Below are 19,416 nucleotides of genomic sequence, written 5' to 3' on the forward strand. Positions count from 1 at the left end.
TTCGTGCCACAGGTGACCAATTCGAACAAATCTAAACTTATTCTAAAATTTGATGCTATTTCCGACATTTTTTACTTTCATTGAATAAAATATAAAAAAATAAAAAATAAAAATTATGGCATTTGACTTCGTTGCATTTTTTTATCTCACCCTGTACACATTTAAATCCATAATATCTTATATTTATTTGACTGAAAAAAAAAACTTTTATACCACCAAATTAACTTTTCCAATTATATATGCATGGATACTTCATATATTTTATTATAAAACAAGTACATTTTATTTGTATGTTTTTTTCCTGTTTCGACTTCTGGCTAATAAATTCAAAATATATACTTTTACAAAAATACTCATTCACACGTCACTGATCCAAATGAATTGATTTCAGCCACAATTTTTAATATTTCCATTTCTCAATTTAAGTGATGGTGTATATCATAATTTCTGCCAATATATATGTTTCTATTAGCATGCTTTTAAATACAAACCACTTATTGAAAAGAGTTTCCCCTCAACCACACATCGATATTTCGATAAAAGCCATAAAATAATTTTATTCTCAACTCACAGTAAAAATGCGGTGGTTGGGATATAATTAAATTATTGGTTAGGTGAAAAGCTATGAGGGAGTTTATAGAAAAATTCAAAATAATTTTATTCATCATATACTTAATTGTATCGTGAGTTTTAAATTCAGAGTAATTCAATTAAAATATTAAATTGAATTGCGAGTTTTAAATATTTTAATTACGACACCGTGTTCACTTAATCAAAAAGTTTTTAGAGGAACTTGTTGAAGTTTTTAATTAATAAAGCATCTTAAGATATGTTCAGGCATTTGGTTTTCCTAAATTGGGCCATATTTGAAGAGTTTTAAAAACTTTTTTCTCAAAATTCTCGATAAGAAAAAAATGAAATAATGACTTGCATTATTTCATATTTGATTAGTTGTATAAAAAGCTAATTATTTTCTTCTCAAAATTCCCAAAAAGACAGAAAATAAACCCATACGAAACATCTGGGAGAAATTTAATATACAGTTTTTAATTTACTTTTTGAAAAAAAAAAAAAAAACAATTTGAATATTTGTCTTTCTACCTTTACAACTTTCTCCAAGTTCCTATATTTTTCAGACTCTATTATAGATTTCTCCAATACATCGCTCACATTCCAATAGATTGTTAAATAAATTGTTAACCCAAACAATTGGAAATTGCACTCCATCAAATTCAAATGCCATATTTAATTCCCTGATCACTCAACACATACCCAAACACACACACGCCCACTCTCAAACACACACCTTCTAAACGAGCATTAATTTTATAATCCGATTTAAATACCCACAAGAGAATATCGCATAACATCCGTATCAAACAAATCGCTTAAGATTAATCTGTTAACTAATATTTACCGTTGTGTGCCATTTAAGATGATATAAGCCTCATGTATTTACCTACCAATTTAAATATAAATGAATAATTCCTTTTATCAATTATTAAAGTCAATCTAGAAAATTTGCTTAGTTTTGTAATTTGGCAAATCACAAAAAGGGAAATTTTAAGGGAAAATATTGCCAACCAGTACGACGCTAGACTAATAATCCGCATTATTCTAGAGAGATTACGTCGAAGACAAATATATTCTCCATAAAACTTCACTATATGTCAATAGAGAAATGAAATCACTTTTTATACCCTCCACCATAGTATGGAGGGTATATTAGGTTTGTCATTCCGTTTGTAACACATCGAAATATACATTTTAGATATAATTCTATGTCGACATAGCGATGTCCGTCCGTCTGTCAGTCTGTGGAAATCCCTCTAGCTTCCAAAAGAAATGAAGTGCGTTGATAAATTTTACTCAAATGTACAGGGTGAGATGAAAAAACTACAACCAACTTCAGACTGCTGTCATTTCCCAGACACTCGTCCTACAGTTACAGCTCATTATATTGTTTACAAGCGTACAGAAGCATTTTGGTGAGAATTTTCCAGAAAAAAGTTATTCGTGATGGAATTCAAGCGTGATAGTGTGATTTCTTTAAATGTGGATGGAAAACCACAAGTGGCTATAGTTAGAGCACTCCAGCATTTAAATGTGAATAAATCTTTTGTGTCTCGTACTATTGCTCGTTATCATGATACTGATAGCGTAGCCCGACGTCAAGGAAGTAGACGGAAGAAAACAGCAACCAACATTAGCAGAAATTGTTCGACAAGTAAAGAAGCGACTTGATAGAAACACGCGTCGCAGTGGCGAAAAAATAGATAGTGAACTGAACATGGACTTAGATTTTGGACATTCCAACAGGACTCAGTACCATCGCACTCAGCGTGCGCCGCCCAAGAATGGTCACAAAATGAGGTTTCTCGCTTCATTTTTAGCTCACAATGGCCAGCAAAATCTGCGGATACCAATCCGTTGATCTATTATGTCTGGAGTATTTTGGAAAGCAAGGTTGGCACAAAAAAATACCAAATTGTCGATCACCTCACAGCAACATTCGGGCAGCCTGTGAGGCTTTCATTGGCCGTTTGAAGGCCGTAAGGTGACCAATTCGAACAAATCTAAACTTATTCTACAATTTGTAGCTATTCTTAATATTTTTTGATTTCATTCAAGAAAATTAAAAAAAAAAAAATGAAAAAAGTACGGCGTTTGACTTTGTTGCAGTTTTTTTTTATCTCACCCTGTATATTACTTCTGCAGTACTTTTGGTATTGAAAATGGGCCACGTTGTTCCATAGCCCCCATATAATGGTACCTAGCTATTTTCGATATTTTGGTGATTTAAGCGACATTATTCACCCGAAATGTTTCAAATTTGGTATTTGTAGTTCGTAAATGATACTTCAGTCTATGACAGAAAATTGTCTGTGCAGGTTCACGTTTTTGGTATAGCCCCCATATATCAGTACCTCCCTATATTCGGTATTTTGATGATTTTAGCTACATTATTCACCAGAATTGTTTTAAATTTGGTATTTGAAGTTCGTAATGGATTTCGTATGTAGGTTGACGTTTTCGTATATCCCCCATGTAAAGGTTTTTATTTAAGGATATGCACATTTTGGACATTCCAACAGGACTCAGTACCATCGCACTCAGCGTGCGCAACCCAAGAATGGTTACGAAATGAGGTTCCTCGCTTTATTTCCAGCGCACAATGGCCACCAAAATCTCCGGATACCAATTCGTTGGACCATTGGGTCTGCAGTATTTTGGAAAGCAAGGTTGGTACTAAAAAATATCAAAGTTTCCATCACCTCAAGCAACCGCTTCACCGGGAATGGGTCAAAATACCGCAGAGCAACATTCGGGCAGAGTGTGACGGTTTCATTGGTCGTTTGAAGGCCATAATTCGTGTCAAAGGTGACCAATTCGAACAAATCCAACCTTTTTCCAAAATCTGATGCTATTTCCAACATATTTGCTTTGATTCAATAAAATTTAAAAAAAAATGTAAAAATGATTGCGTTTGACTTTGTTGCAGTTTTTTTTATCTCACCCTATATGGACAATTTTCTGTCGAACTTCAAACACCAAATTTTAAACAAAGAGTGTGACGAATATTGTGATTTACAGTTATATGCGTATATAATAATACCTGGACCTATATGTAAAGTTCTCTGCAAGGACCTTCCCTACCTACTGGGAACACAAACTGCAAATTTATAGTAAAAGTGTGACTTAAACACTAAAAATACATTAAATGTGCCAGTATAGTTATATGGGGGCTATACCAAAACGTGGATATATTTAGCCCATTTTTAATTTTGTCCACCTACTTCACTCCGTCCGGCCTCTAGACTGATTTCCACATGGACGGACATGGCTAAATTGAAATGGAATCTTATGCTGATTAAGAATATAAATAATGGCAAACTTAACATATCCTTAATATTATGTATGGTGGAGGATATAAAAATATATGGCCATTCGATGTTCTGTTGTTCTAACAAGTAAGAAAGCCGACTTTGGACAACAGATACACCAAATATAAACCCTCAGTCTATGACAATTTTTATACCATCCACCATTGTGCTGAGGATATTTTAGGTTAGTAATTCCTCGAAATATCTCTTTTAGTTCAACATAAAATTTAGCCATTTCCGCTTGCCTGTCTGTACGTCTGTGGATATCAATCTAGCTTCAGAACAAAATAAATAAGGTTAATAAAATTTCGTTCAGATGTATTTTAAATCGGCCAAATGTTTGGCAAAGAAAATTATTAATATAGGTCCATGTTTTGATATAGCCTCATATAACGGTACAGCCAAATGTCGTATTTCGGTGTTTTAGTCATAGTAGTAGTATTTTCCATAAACTCACATAATCCCTGGCGTTTAGGTAAGGTTAAGACTTATGATGTCTCATAGTAGAATTTTAATGGCAAGTAAATGTGTACGAAATATTGACTTGTTACTATACCGTTAAAAACAGTTTTTAACCATGTTTTCTTAGAATCGGCATCGTGGGGAAAAGGAGAAAAATTATTGAAAATTTTGTTTACATTTTGTTTACACTATGTGTTGGGGTTATTATAAGTTTGATTAGGCCAAATATTGTAACACCACGAAATATTGGTTTCCCACATAGGAAAGTATATATGGATCTTCCTATCTCGCCGAGCTGAGTCGATCTAGCTATGTATGTCCGTCCGTCTGTCCGTCTGTCCGTCTGTCCATGTTAATTTGTAATCACTCTACTGGTCGCAATTATGGCCCGATCTTCACGAAATTTAGAATGGAGGTGGGGCTAGGGTCAGAATAGAACCCTATTTCTTTTGGATATGATCGCATAATATTTAGGGGTTAAAATGGACCAAAAACTGAAAAAATTCATGATTTTACAGTTGCTCTACAGGTCGCAATTATAAACCAATCAAAGCGGAAGTTACCATGGGGCTAGAGCTTAGAGCTGGGCAGAAGCCTTCCAATTTTGATGGTCATCGGGTAATATTTAGTGGGTGAAATAGGCCGCAACATTTGTGTTAAATAAAAGTCAAATTTTCCATTAAATCGCGAATATTTTTAATCCTGGCGAAATCACAAATAGACGAACAGGTCAATTCTGACCGTTACGTAGATGCCGACAGTAAGTATATCGGTTATATATAGCAAAATATATACAATGTATATATAGAAGGAACTGGATGTTAGCTACAATGCTTATATCTCAAGAATGGCTAGACCGATTTTGACAAATTTTGTTAATTCAGAATGCCCTCTTGACATAAAAGTATAAAATCTAAAAAAAATCGCATAAAAATATGCCAATAAAGATGTTAAATAGATTTTGTAGTATTTTGTGACATTTTTTTATTTTTTCATATTTTTTATCGCATGCGTTTTTTTTCAATTTGTCTTAAAATATGGAAGTGTATATTTTGTAATATTTTTTCAACTTACAACACAGGTTGGGGTTATTATATATAGATTGCAAATATCGTCCGATCCTCACGAAAATTTTCACAAGGTTAGGGTTGGGCTCAGAAGGGCTAGGCCTATTGTTTTCAAAGACGTCCGCAATATATTAGGAGGTTGAAATGGACCAAAAACTAAAAATGTTCCTGATTTTGCAGCCATTATAAAGGTCACAAATAGAAACCAAAGGACACGAAATCTCGCATAAAGTTAGAGTTTAGGACAGCGAGTAGAATGGAAATAGAATGAAATACACAAAAGGCGAACTTCTGGCTTTTTATGCTGATTTCGTTGACAAATGTAGCAAAATATCGTAGACAAGCAAAACATATAGATGAGTCTAAATTTAGAGATACAGAGGGGCCTCTTGCTTTTGGAGATGATCGCAAAATATTTAGTGGTTCAAATGAACCAAAAACAGAAAAAAAATCCTTATCACACATATGAAGCCAATAAACACGCCTGAGAAGAGAGTTAAGGACAGGGAATGATTCTAGTATTTTGGATGGAAAATGGACCACAACAACTAACAGTATGACGGAGTGGTTAAATATTGGGCAAATGTCCCTGGTCAATGCCTTTTGACATAATTTCAAAAGCGAAATCTTCCAAAATCGATCTGGATATAAGGCGGCTTCTAACATATTGTAGTGTTGTAGGGTATCGCATGGTCGGCCCCGCACGACTTTAGCCTTTGCTTACTTGTTTTTTTATAAATTAGTTTAAATATTTAGTATTAATTAAAATTCATAGCTATTTGGTTTGTTATTGACTCTACCCTTGCCTTTCTTATTTGCATTCGCATACGACTATAAGCTCAAGGATATGCACAATATGGATGTGTTTTTGCTAAAACACCACAAAGATGTGGGATTGTTAATTTACATACTATTTTTTTTTTACCTTGATTCCAGACTCTCGAAATAAAACCTTTAGTATAAATAACAACTATCACAGTCTTCAGAAGACATTACATAAAATCGTTTTGAACCTCGAAGACCTCAAACAGTCTAAACTATTTTCGAAATCATGAAAGTCTTTATTTTAATTGTATTCTTCGCTCTCGTCCATGAGATAAATTGTTTAAACATACGTGCATGTGGTTCGGGATTAACAGAGATTTTGAATGCGGTCTGTGTTGATGGCTTTAATGGAATGAATCTTACCAAAAAGTCGATTAGAAAGCGATGTAAGTTACTTACTGCCTAAATAACAACTAATTAGATTAATTAATGAATTAATTGATTTATTTGACTTCCATTTTCAAATTCCACTTTTTGATATTATAGATATTTTCGGAGAAGACGATTCGAACTCTTTGCTAAGAGATATATTGTATGGCGAGCATATAAACGATTTGGGTAAAATTCGTAAACAACGACACCGAGTGGGCATTTATGATGAATGCTGCCTAAAATCTTGTCAGACAGAAGAAATGATGAGCTATTGCTTGTAGAGCTTATTGGCGTACTAAGGTGTTTCATAATATTCCCATAGACTCGTATATTGGAAAGAATTTTTTATTTAAGAAAAAACATATTGTGTTTATGTATTTTATACAATTATAAAAAATCATAAATAAATATATGTTATCAATTTATGGAAGCTATACCTACCTAGAAAGCCACCTACTGACTCATTAGTATAAGGACATATCACAAGAAATGAGAAGTTTTTCTTCGGTCACTCAAATTATCCAAATACGTAGAATAAACAATTTGTTAAATAATACAGTTTGTGTATTATCCATTACTGGTATTTAACTACCTTTCCTCCGATATGAGTATAGAAGGTTGTTCAAAGTCTAGAATCTGCAGCGACAACTTAAATTATGCTTTTCTTCATTTGGCTGCAAGTCCCCCATCTGTTGGGTTGTTTATTTCCATTACCATGTAATGTGTTATTCTGCATAATTGATTTCAAAAATTGTGCTGTGCATCATCATCATGTGATAGTTCAAAATATGATATAAATCTCTTTTTGCCAAATCCTTAACAGAAGATTCGCAATGGATATCTCTGCTTCCGTCTGTGTGGTTGGGCGCACAATAAATCACGAAGGGAGTATCCAATTACATCCAAGTAAAGGTACCACTCTTTGTATTTTTTTCGGGTTTGGTGTGGCAAATCCAACCACTTCTTCTGTTAGCTCCTCCACATAGGGAAGGTGCAATCTTTATGACATAACAAAAATGGTTATACATAAATAAATGGTTGAAGCTTCCTAATATCGTTTTTTGCTTTTTTACGGTTTTAGAGTCGACATGGTATAATCCTTGTAAGAATATATCATTATTGGTCAACCCACTGGTAATGCTAAACTATGTTTGTTTATATTACATTGTAATGAGTTATTTTCCCCTGTGGGTAATTTCTAACAAGCATTTTGTAACAACACGCCATTGCTTAATGCAATATGAAACAAGTAAAAAAGCAGCTATGCTCTCCACCATTGGAAGGAACTTGAAATTTTTCAAATAAAATTCCGAAAACTACCACTTAAATAAAAACCTTTACATGGGGAATATACGAAAACGTCAACCTTCATACGAAATCCATTACGAACTTTAAATATCAAATTTGAAACAATTCTGGTGAATAATGAAGCTAAAATCATCAAAATACCGAATATAGGCAGGTACTGATATATGGGGGCTATACCAAAAACGTGAACCTGCACAGACAATTTTCTGTCATAGACTGAAGTATCCTTTAAAAATATTGGGAATAGCTACAAATTGTACAATAAGTTTAGATTTGTTCGAATTGGTCTAATGAAGGCGCCACAGGCTGTCCGAATGTTGCTGTGAGGTGATCGACACTTTGGTATTTTTTTGTCCCAACCTTGCTTTCCAAAATACTTCAGACATAATAGATCAAAGGATTGGTATCCGGTGATTTTGCTGGCCATTGGGCGCTGGGAATGAAGCGAGGAACCTTATATAAGGAAATCACGTTTGAAATCCATCACGAATAACGCTTGAAATCAATCACGCTTGAAATCCATCACGAATAACTTTTTTCTGGAAAATTCTCACCAAAATGCTTTTGTACGCTTGTAAACAATATAATGAGCTGTCACTGGAATAATTTTAACAGCTGTCGCGGAGAATGGCTTAGAAATGACAGCAGTCTGAATTTGGTTCCAGTTTTTTCATCTCATCCTGTATACCCATATAACTGTACATCACAATATTCGTCACACTTTTTGTTTAAAATTTGATATTTGAAGATAGACAGAAAATTGCCCAAGCAGGTCCATGCTCTTGTATGGCCACATATAACGGTTCTTCCCGATATTCGGTATTTGACAATTTCATATTAGATAATATTTGTATGATTTATGCCACACTTTTCACTGAAATTGTTTAAAATTTAGTATTTGGAGTTCGTAATGGGAGGTACCCATTACGACAGAAAATTACCTATTTAGGCCCACATTTTCGTATATTAGTAGTATAGTAGTACCTTCCCATATTCGTTTTTTAACCGATTTTAGAAACATTTTTCAACAGAATTATCTCCAAATTTGTATTTGGAATTTACAATATTCACCTCCTTCCCTGCCAGACAGGTCTACGTATAGTCCATGCCATCCATTATTCGAAATTTTAATTATTTCAGAGGCCATTCCAGAATTTTGGAAATTTTGCAAATTCCTTCCGAATGGTGGAGGGCATTAAAAGTTCGGCTCGGCTGAACCTGTTTTTTAAACTCTATATTATTTAAACTTTGCAATTTCTTGAAAAAATATTAATTAAAATTTGATTATTTTTATTTTCTTGCAGAAACTTCACACAATGAATAATAGAAAAACATTCGCTACAGATTAAGGTAAGAACAGATTAAAAGGTTCTTCTTGTGGATTATTTTAATTTGGCCTTTTAGTTTTATTTTTTACATTATGTCGAGAATATGATGTCATGTAAATGGCCCAGACACACTTTATTGTCATTTGAACCCTTCTTGTGCCATTTTCCATCACTTAAGCCAAAACTTCCGGCGATAGGTCCTCACATTCTTGACGGATATTGTCTTTAAGAGAAGTCTGGAGCGGTCAAATCAGGCGATCTTGCTGGCCAGTGTAAATCGCCAAAATGGGAGATTAGCCCGGGAAATGCATGCTTCAGCATATCGAATGTGGCACGTGTAGTGTGTGCCGTTGCACCGTCCTGTTGTATCCACATGCACATCTAATCCCAACTCATTAAGTTGCGGCAAAAATAAGTGATTGATAATTGCTTTGTAGCGCTAACTATTCATAGGAACCATATGACCCACGACGTTTTCGAAGGAAAAAAAGTTCGATAACTACTCTACCGAAAACATTACACCATACACTGACTTTGAGGGGGTGTAATGGCTCTTCGTGGGTCACACGCGGATTTTCAGTACCCCAGAAGCATAAATTTTGCTTATTTACGTAAACGCTAAATTGAAAATGGGCCTTATCACTCATGGTTATTTTTCATGAAAAATCATCATCATCTTCATCGATGATTTTTTCGAAGATAAACGGTAGGAGCATTTCGTTGTCCATATCTTCATTTGCGTATGGCTACAGCACCAATATTCTCTGCAGAAGGAGTATGCCAGGCCGAGCAGCATCATTTTTTGTCTCTTTGGGACGAGCGGCTAAACGACGCAGTGTAGGCGTTGGACTGCCAGGAAATCTGCGGCGAAATTCACTTTGTGCCAAAGTCACCCACCGATTATTGGTCAAATAAATATTCCCCAATATTCCACGTTCTGGAGCAATGTAGCGTAACATTGTTTATTTACGTGTATTTTGCATGTGTTTACCACAAAAATTTCAAAACATAACTCACATTAAGGGCCAATCGTAAAATTTATAGCATTTTCTGATAGGATTACTTTTGCGCCACGATGTTGTACCATTTTGTGTTGACTATATATAGCGACATCTATTGATATAGGGCAAATGGAGGTAGTCGCTACAGTTTCATTTTGGGATTATTACTCGAATATTAAGAAATATGGGACTACATGTCTTCGACTAAGTTTTACCCTTTTTGATCCCGACATTAGACCACTTACATATGGACCCATCTTTTGATATTTTTGTAAGAAATACATAGAAATTAAAAGGGACTAAATAATAACGACGTTTCACAAACTGAGCATTTCTGATGCCCTAATAGCAAAAATTGCGTTCTACCTAAATATTTGTGCCAATTCGAAATACAAACCAAATATTAAAATTGACATAAACCCTATTACATGGAGAAAACTATACAATTTCCCATATTTAATATTACTCCTATGTTTTCCTATCATTATAAAGCCATTAACATACATATTTTGTTTTGCATGTTTTTTTTTCTTCTGGCACAGCAATTTGACGTCATTATTATTCAAAATGATCCTAAGTGCTATCCTGGTGTGACAATGTTTGATTATCTAAATGTCATTTGCAACGATTTTCTATTTTGAACATTTATAAATCGACCCGAATATAACCTCTAACCCTCTTTACCGACCTGCATTCACACACACATAAAACCTATGGTATTCATATACGCACACATACACACATTCCCAAGAGGCATTTAAGGCACCCATCTAGACTAAAATGTGTGTCAATACTGTTGTTAGATAAACGTCAGTATTGTTTGTAAATGTTCTACATGTTTAGATTTTCATCGAACACGCACCCAACACAAACACATGTTTGGTATGTGTATTTGTTATACATAGATATGTATATTTGTATAAACATAGAACTTTTGAACTCATCGTCAACATCAGCCTCATCAATGTTTTGGCATATTTGACCAGTGTCTCTACATCGGCCAGGCTAGAGCTCTAAGCTTTTGACAAACCATTATGCAAAACATCATAAAGAGCTATACATGGGACAGATGCAAACAGATACGGATAGAGAAAGCCAAATAGACAGACATAGCCACATACGTACGTATATGTAAATGTCGAAAAGATGTGAAAGCTTTGTCACCTAAGGCTGATGTCATGGACATGCATGTATAATTTCTCCTTTATACACGCTGGAAAAAGATTATTCAACTAGTCGCTGTTGCTGTCTCCGTACTTTTGCAACCATGTTTAAATACGAATTAGACGACTATTAGATATTAGACGACTATAAGGCCGGTAGTCTGTTAGACGACCTTCACGTCGTCTATAAATATTACCTCCGTGTCTTTAAAGATGACCTCCGTGTCGTCTATAAGGACGAACTCCGTATCGTCTATAAGGACGACCTGCGTATCGTATATAAAAACGACCTCCGTGTCGCCTATAAAGACAACCTCACGGTCGTCTATAAAGACAACTTCACGGTCGTCTATAAAGACAACCTCACCGTCGTCTATTAAGATGACTTCCATGTCGTCCAAGTTTCGTCTATAAAAACGAACTTCGTGTCGTCAATAAGGAAAACCCCCGCGTTGTCCAAAAATATGACCTCCGTGTCGTTTATTAAAAATTTCAGTTGTTTTTTGGACCAAATTGACCGTCTTCTATTAGACGACTTTCTCAAATTTCAAAGTCGACCTACGTTTGACGTTTTTTTTCTCAGTGTTTTCCAAAGCAAACATTCAAAACACCGAATTGAAAGATGCCACTATGACATGTCACAGTAGTATTACGTCGTACATTTGTGACGCCTCTTTTCTGTGTGTCTATATGTTGTCCTATGTGCGATTGTATGTTTTTATGACAGCTTTAGGTCTTTTGCCTGGTAGTATGTATACGTCATGCTGGTACGGAAGCCCAACACAAAAGTCCTGTTTGACTATACAACAACAGACATCAACAATGAAAATGAAACGTTTTAATGTATATTTGGGGAAATACCAATGACAGACAACAACTACGACTACAGTGGCTGGCTGGTTGGTTGTCGGTTCGAAGGACCTGTATGGCGACATAAACATGAATGAGTGAAGGAAACATGTTGGCAGGTACAATATAACACCGACACCACATTGATGTAGGTCCTGTAATGAAAATATTGAAATAAGAATTGTTGGAGAACCAGAACAAAAAATTGAGAATAGGAACATAATTTTATTATGTTTACCATTTACTTTAAACGTATAAATTTATATGAAGAATGGGGATCAAGATAACAACATTTTTGGAACATAAAAATAAATTATCGATACTTCCGCGTAGTTGGAACTATAGAGTCTGTACCAAAATATTTTAGTATCATCCTTTCAAAATTAAATGTTAGGTTAAATTTTCAAAATCTTTGCTTTGCCTTTAATATCATATATGAAGAATGGGGATCAGGACAACCAAATTTTTGGAACATAAAAATAAATTATCGATCTTGGATCTTTGGGAACTTTACCAAAATATTTTAGCATTACTTATCAAAATTAAATGTTAACTTGAATTTTCAAAATCCTTGTCTTGGACAGCAGTGAAAGACTAACCTACATGACCAATATTTACACATTCAACAAGAAAAACGCTTGCATTACCCAAATGGTATAAAATTCAAAAGCCATATGACTGGCTAACTTTCTATCATAATCTTACAATCTTACATACATGCATATATTCATTATAGTCTACCTAATTCAACAAAGACCGGTAGCTGAACAAAGCAAGGCAAAAAAGAGATGAAAAACGTAAAACCATAAAACGGAAGCCATCAATGAACAAATAATCCTTGTATGTCACAGACAGAAAGACAAACTTTGGCTAAGCTAACAGCCTCTTGAGAGTCCAAACACACACACACACACACACACACAAATAAACTGGTCTAAAGGCATGCCACATAAAACGGATGTCTGCTACAAAAGCTCGGCAAATAGGTAGACAAAGAGCCAGAAAAGGTGTTGTAACATTATGACATAACAAGCGCATTCATGTAAGTGTGAGTATGTGTGTGTGAGTATATATGTCGTTAGGATAACCCATTATGGCCGCCGAATAAAAGCCCATCATAAAGAACAAATTTTCGTAATGTGTTGTTGTTTGAACGTGATATCTTTCTAATTTTGTTCTTTGTTTACCTTTCGATGCTGACGTAATGGAAATGACCGCAGAAGCACATGAGATCCGGGAGAAGAAGAAAAGAGACTCAAAGATCCTAATTTTGGAAATATAAAATGTTCTTAGCAGCCATACAATTAGGGGAGATTTTTTGAAGAAGAATAGAAAAAAAGGAAAATCTGGTTTAGAATTTGTTGAGCTTTTCTTCTTTATGAATATACTTTCAAGCTTATATTTCAATAGCACACTCTTAAATTTGTCAATCTGAAACAGCTAAATAGGTTCCAACAATTAACCTGTCTTATAAATTACCAGCTACTTCGTTAAAGTTAAGTCATCAATGAAATAGAAAACTTCTACTTGATTCATCAAAATATAGATCCTAGAGCCACCTGTACAAATCTGTAACTTTGAGGTATACCGTATTCCTGTTTTCGAAATTGGAATATAAGCAAGGACACGTACAACAAAAATCAGAACTCTGGATCTTGCCAATAACATTGGTAAACCGTTTGGCACCTTTTGGTTCTTTATGCCCTTTTTTCTTCGAGTTTCCCAAAAACGGCTTCTTTTCGAACAACCTTTCGCACCAAAAGCGACTCTAGCTCCTAATTCCAGATCACCTAACTTTTTTTGTGGAAGACCTCTCACTTCCAAATACTTTCTACAATTTGCTTTACAAACTTAACATAAATTAAAATAAATCGTAATCCGTACTTATCATCAACATTATCAGCCTTCTAGTCCTCACATTGTTGAGGCTTCACTCTACAAAAGGGACATTTTTATGAAGTGTTATAAACCATCTCATTTTATGAGCTTGTCACCTGCTCACCCCTTCTCCCTCTCTCTCTCTGGCAATATTAAAAACCTGTTTAAGGGCAAGAAAAAAATGAACACATTTCCTCTTCCATTACGGCTTCGGAACAGGTGTAGTTGGCAATTTTTTTTTAGTTGATTCATTTAATGGACGATTTTTTTATTTTTATGATGACGATGTTAATGTTAAACAAGTAAGCAAAGGCTATAGTCGTGCGGGGCCGACTATGTGATACCCTACAACACTTCAATATGCTAGAAGCTCCCTTGCGGTCATTCTTAAAACCAATAGGCCTAGCCCTTTTGAGCCTAACCCTGCATTTATGAAAATTTTCATGAGGATTGGACGATAATTGCAATCTTTATATAATAACTCCAACCAGTGTTGTAAGCTGAAAAAATATTACAAAATATACACTCCAATATTATAAGTCAAATTGAAAAAATCGCATGCGATAAAAATATGAAAAATAAAAAAATGTCACAAAATACTACAAAATCTATATTAACATCACAACTGGTATTTTTTTATGCGATTTTTTTAGATTTTATGCCAAGAGGGCATTCTGAATTGGCAAAATTTGTCAAAATCGGTCCGGCCATTCTTGAGATATAATCATTCAAGCTAACATCCCCTTCCTTTGTATATACACATTGTATATATTTCGCTATATATATCCGATATATTTACTATCGGCATCGACGTAATGGTCAGAATTGACACGTTCGTCTATTTGTGATTTCGTCGGGATTAAAAATATTCGCGGTTCAATGGAAATTTTGACTTTTATTTAACACAAATGTTGTGGCCTATTTCACCCACTAAATATTTCCCGATGACCATCAAAATTGGAAGGCTTCGGCCCAGCCCTAAGCTTTAGCCCCATGCTAACTTCCGCTTTGATTGGTCTATAATTGCGACCTGTAGAGCAACTGCAAAATCAGGAAATTTTTCAGTTTTTGGTCCATTTCAACCCCTAAATATTATGCGATCATCTCCAAAAGATATAGGGTTCTATTCTGACCTTAACCCCACCTACATTTTAAATTTCGTGAGGATCGGACCATAATTGCGACCTGTAGAGTGATTATGTGGGAAATCAATATTTCGTGGTGTTACATAATTTTTGGCCCAATCAAACTTATAATACCCCAACACATAGTGTTGTAGGGTATAAAAACTGTAATCGAAATGGGCTGCTACCAATGGAGAACTTTATACCAATGAAGAACTTTATATGTGCATGTAAACATATTTTATTTAATACAAGAAATTTGTTTCAGACCTTTAATAGATAGCAGACATTCTACAGGTCCTGGAAGACTTATTAAAGTTCATCTTTAAAGCGAACACTTTGTACAGGTCTTCTATACCAAGTAGAAGTCCTCAAGGTCTTTTATAGCAAGTAGAAAACCTGAATGTCTTCAATAGCGAGTAGAAGACCTGAGGGTCTTCTATAGCAAGTAGAAGACCTCAATATATTTTATAACAGGTAGGAGACCTCAAGGTATTCTATAAGCAAGTAGAAGACCACATGGTATTTTTTAGCAAGTAGAGATCTCTAGGTCTTCCATGATCAAGTAGGTGACCTCTAGGTGTTCTATAGCAACTATAAGGTCTTCTATAGCAGGTAGGTGAACTCTAGGTTTTCTATAGCAAGTAAAAGCTCGTCTCCAGAAAGTAGAAGACCTGAAGGTCTTCTACAGCAAGTAGGCGGCCTCTAGGTCTTCTATAGCTAGTAGAAGCCTTGTTTCATATATATCAAGGGCTTCTATAGCAAGTAGAAGACCTAAAGGTATTTTATAACAAGTGTAAGATCTCAAGGTATTATATAGCAAGTGAAAGACCTCAATGTATTTTATAACAAGTAGAAGACCTCAAGGTCTTCTATAACGAATAGAGTACCTCAAGATTTTCTATAGCAAAAAGGTATCATACTGCAAAAGGCTTGATTAGATATCACTTCCGAAACATTCAAAATATTTTAAATAGGAGGATCCTGTTAAATGTGGGAGCAAATGGATGAATATATCTAGTCTCTTCTGGTTTTTTAGCGGAATGTATTGAAAGTCCACTTTTCACCCAATACCTTTTATATTATTTTTTACACAATTCAATGCTCATGTTTGTTCACAACTGTTAAACAAGTAATCTCCCAAAGCATCCCCTCGCTATTTAACTCTGGCTATAATCGAAAACTTTATCAACTAAACTTGAAGCGGAGGATAACACTAACTAACACAAACACTTGTGACCCACTTATTATGTTCATTTTTCACAATTTTGTAAATTGTTTACTTTTGTTGAAGAAGATTCTTTTTTTGTTATCCTCATTGCTCTGCCTCTGATGTTGTCGTCCTCATAAATCCAATAATAATACAATCTATATATTTTTTATGTCACGCATCCTTCACAACAACTGGGTGAACGGATAAAATACGACAACGACAACAACAACAACTAAACTCTAATAAGATTCCAGTTGGGAAAAATGATTTATAGCCATAATTTTTAGTTGAACACCCGGTGTGTCATAAAAACCTCCACTCATTTCTTCTTCTTTCGTGTGACATATTATAGGTGTGGGTGGTTTAGGTATGTTTGTTTTTGTTGTTTTTTGTAACAAATGGGTGGGTCCACAATTTTAAGGGATACAACATAAATTGTTGTGACATGGATAGAAGAAGAAGAAGAAAAAAAGAAAAATAATGAAAATACTCTCATATATGTCGTTTAGCATGAATGATGATATTCGAAATTTTGCTATGCAATATAACATGGTCGCAGAGTGTTTCGTATATCAATATGTTTATGGTGTGGAATTTGAAAACGTTTGAGGTCTGAATAGAATTTTACTGAAAATATTTGTTATTTTAAAATTTCGTGGTGAATTTCTTGGTAAACATTTACTGCGCACTTGTCGATCATGTCATTGGTTAGATACCATTTAATATGCCATATATCCCATTTTTAGGAAATGTTGCATATAATCAATGGTTTAAATGAACAATAACTTTTTTTAAAGAAAAATATATTTGGTCAGTTTCTTTACGACGAGACAAAAGTCAAATATATTACCAAATTTTTGATTTAACTTAAAAAATTTTAAAATTTAAAAAATAATTTGGAATCGAGCATTTACTTCGTATCATCATAGAAACCCCAGCTTATTGTTCTTTATTTGAAAAAAAGAACAATTTCAAATCTTTACGGATGACAAGCAATGTTTTGCATTCCATACTTTCAATTGCCAAGGCTTGTGTGCATATAAATTCAAATTTCATCTCTTCATGTGCAGCAACATAATCTTCTTAAAAATAGGCGAGTATAGGAATATATAGAAAATATGTATAATGCAAGAACAAAACAAGTACATATCTTTAAAACTTTAATGCTCGTGTATATATATATGAGTTATTCCATAATATATTCGAACCTTCGAATATAAGAAGTCATTCAAAATTAGGATAAAAATTCTATAAAAATCGTATCTTTCTTAGAAATGGATCTACCTAAAAATTTTATTTTTAGGTAAATTCAATTTAAAAAAGTGAAAATGAGAAATCGGGCAGAAGCTCCACCTCGTGACAAATAAAGGAAAACATTTTAACTATGAATTAAAAATGATAAAAAATACTACAAACTTAAATATATTTTCAATTGAAAGTCTTTCACTTTCGAACTACACAAAAATTTGAGCCAATTAATTAATCGGTTTGGGTTTATAAGGATCCAAACTGAGATATATAAACCTAGGCTGTTTGAAAGTATTTTTTCTGAAAATTTTCGAAACAAATACACGAAATTAGACCATATATTATGTTAGACGAATCGACTGAATCTTACACTTTGAGATTATTTAAAACTCATAATTTGAGGGAATTAAAAGTACTAAAAACTACACAATGGTATTGAACGATTGGTTAAAATATCACGCTTCGAACATAAGAAAGAGATTACGCGGATGTTTTTTAATTAAAATTACTAAAACGTACATAATGGTATGGCATATTTAATAAGAAAGCGTCAAGAGTTCGAATTTGAAAATATTGCATATAGGTTACCCGTCGTATTGAGTTTTTTTTTTTTTTTGGAACTTTGTAGTACCAAGAGTAATAAAAGGTACCAAATGGTACAGCTGGCCAGCAAGAAATCAAATTACCAAATATTGGGTTTCTTGAGTACATTTTGACATAAGTAACTACTTACAAAACAGCATCTTTCCCCTTACTTTAACATGGAAATGTCATACGAAGTATATACCTACCAAGTTGCCACCAAGAGTCTATAAACAAGTAAAAAAGCCGGACCGAACGAATTGGAACTAATTAGAAATTTTTCAAAAAAAAAAATAAAATCCATTAAAAGTTCTGTTAAAATCTTTAAAATACTTAATATCTGATGGTGCCGATATATGGGGGGTATACGATATTGTGCACTTATGTAGACAAATCTGGTCTGTCTGGGGGTAGGGTACTCACAAGGAACTCCTTGTGTGGATTTTCAGACCATTCCATTAGAAAATGTGGCTAAAATCATCAAAATACCGAATATCGGTGGTACCGTTATATAGGGAATATACGATATCGTGGACCCATATAGATAATTCTCTTTTAAGGTATAAAGTACCCACAAGGAACTCCTTGTGTGGATTTTCAGAGAATTCCGTTGAAAAATGTGGGTAAAATAATCAAAATACCGAATATCGGGGGGTACCGTTATATAGGGGATATACGATATCGTGGACCTATATAGACAATTCTCTCTCAGGGGGTAAAGTACTCACAAGGGACTCCTATGGTGGAATTTCAGATAATTCCATTGAAAATGTGGCTAAAATCATCAAAATACCGGATATCGGTGGGTAATGTTATATGGGGGCTATACGATATCGTGGACCGATATAGCTCATCTCGAACTTGACCTGCCTGCAGACAAAAGAGAGATCTGTGCAAAATTTTAGCCTTCTATCTTTATTCGTTGAGACTGTAGCGTGATTACAACAGACGGACAGACTGACGGACAGGGCTAAATCGTCTTAGAATTTTACGCTGATCAATAATATATACTTTGTTGGGTCTAAAATGATTATTTCGCCAAGTTACAAACGGAATGACGAACTTAATATACCCTCCATACTATGTATGGTGGAGGGTATCAAAATTGAAAA

General features: G+C 34.3%; 1 protein-coding gene across 2 annotated transcripts in view; it reads left to right on the top strand.

The window, feature by feature from the left end:
- LOC101890894 (uncharacterized) overlaps positions 1-19,416 on the top strand; it is a 167,661-nt gene that overhangs the window by 114,498 nt on the left and 33,747 nt on the right. For both annotated transcript variants that reach the window (XM_059123442.1, XM_059123435.1), the window contains one exon: positions 9,223-9,268. The gene's annotated coding sequence lies outside the window, so the exon portion shown is untranslated. The remainder of the gene's footprint in view (positions 1-9,222; positions 9,269-19,416) is intronic.

Source organism: Musca domestica, unplaced genomic scaffold (assembly GCF_030504385.1).
Source record: "Musca domestica strain aabys unplaced genomic scaffold, Musca_domestica.polishedcontigs.V.1.1 1, whole genome shotgun sequence".
Taxonomy (NCBI): domain Eukaryota; kingdom Metazoa; phylum Arthropoda; class Insecta; order Diptera; family Muscidae; genus Musca; species Musca domestica.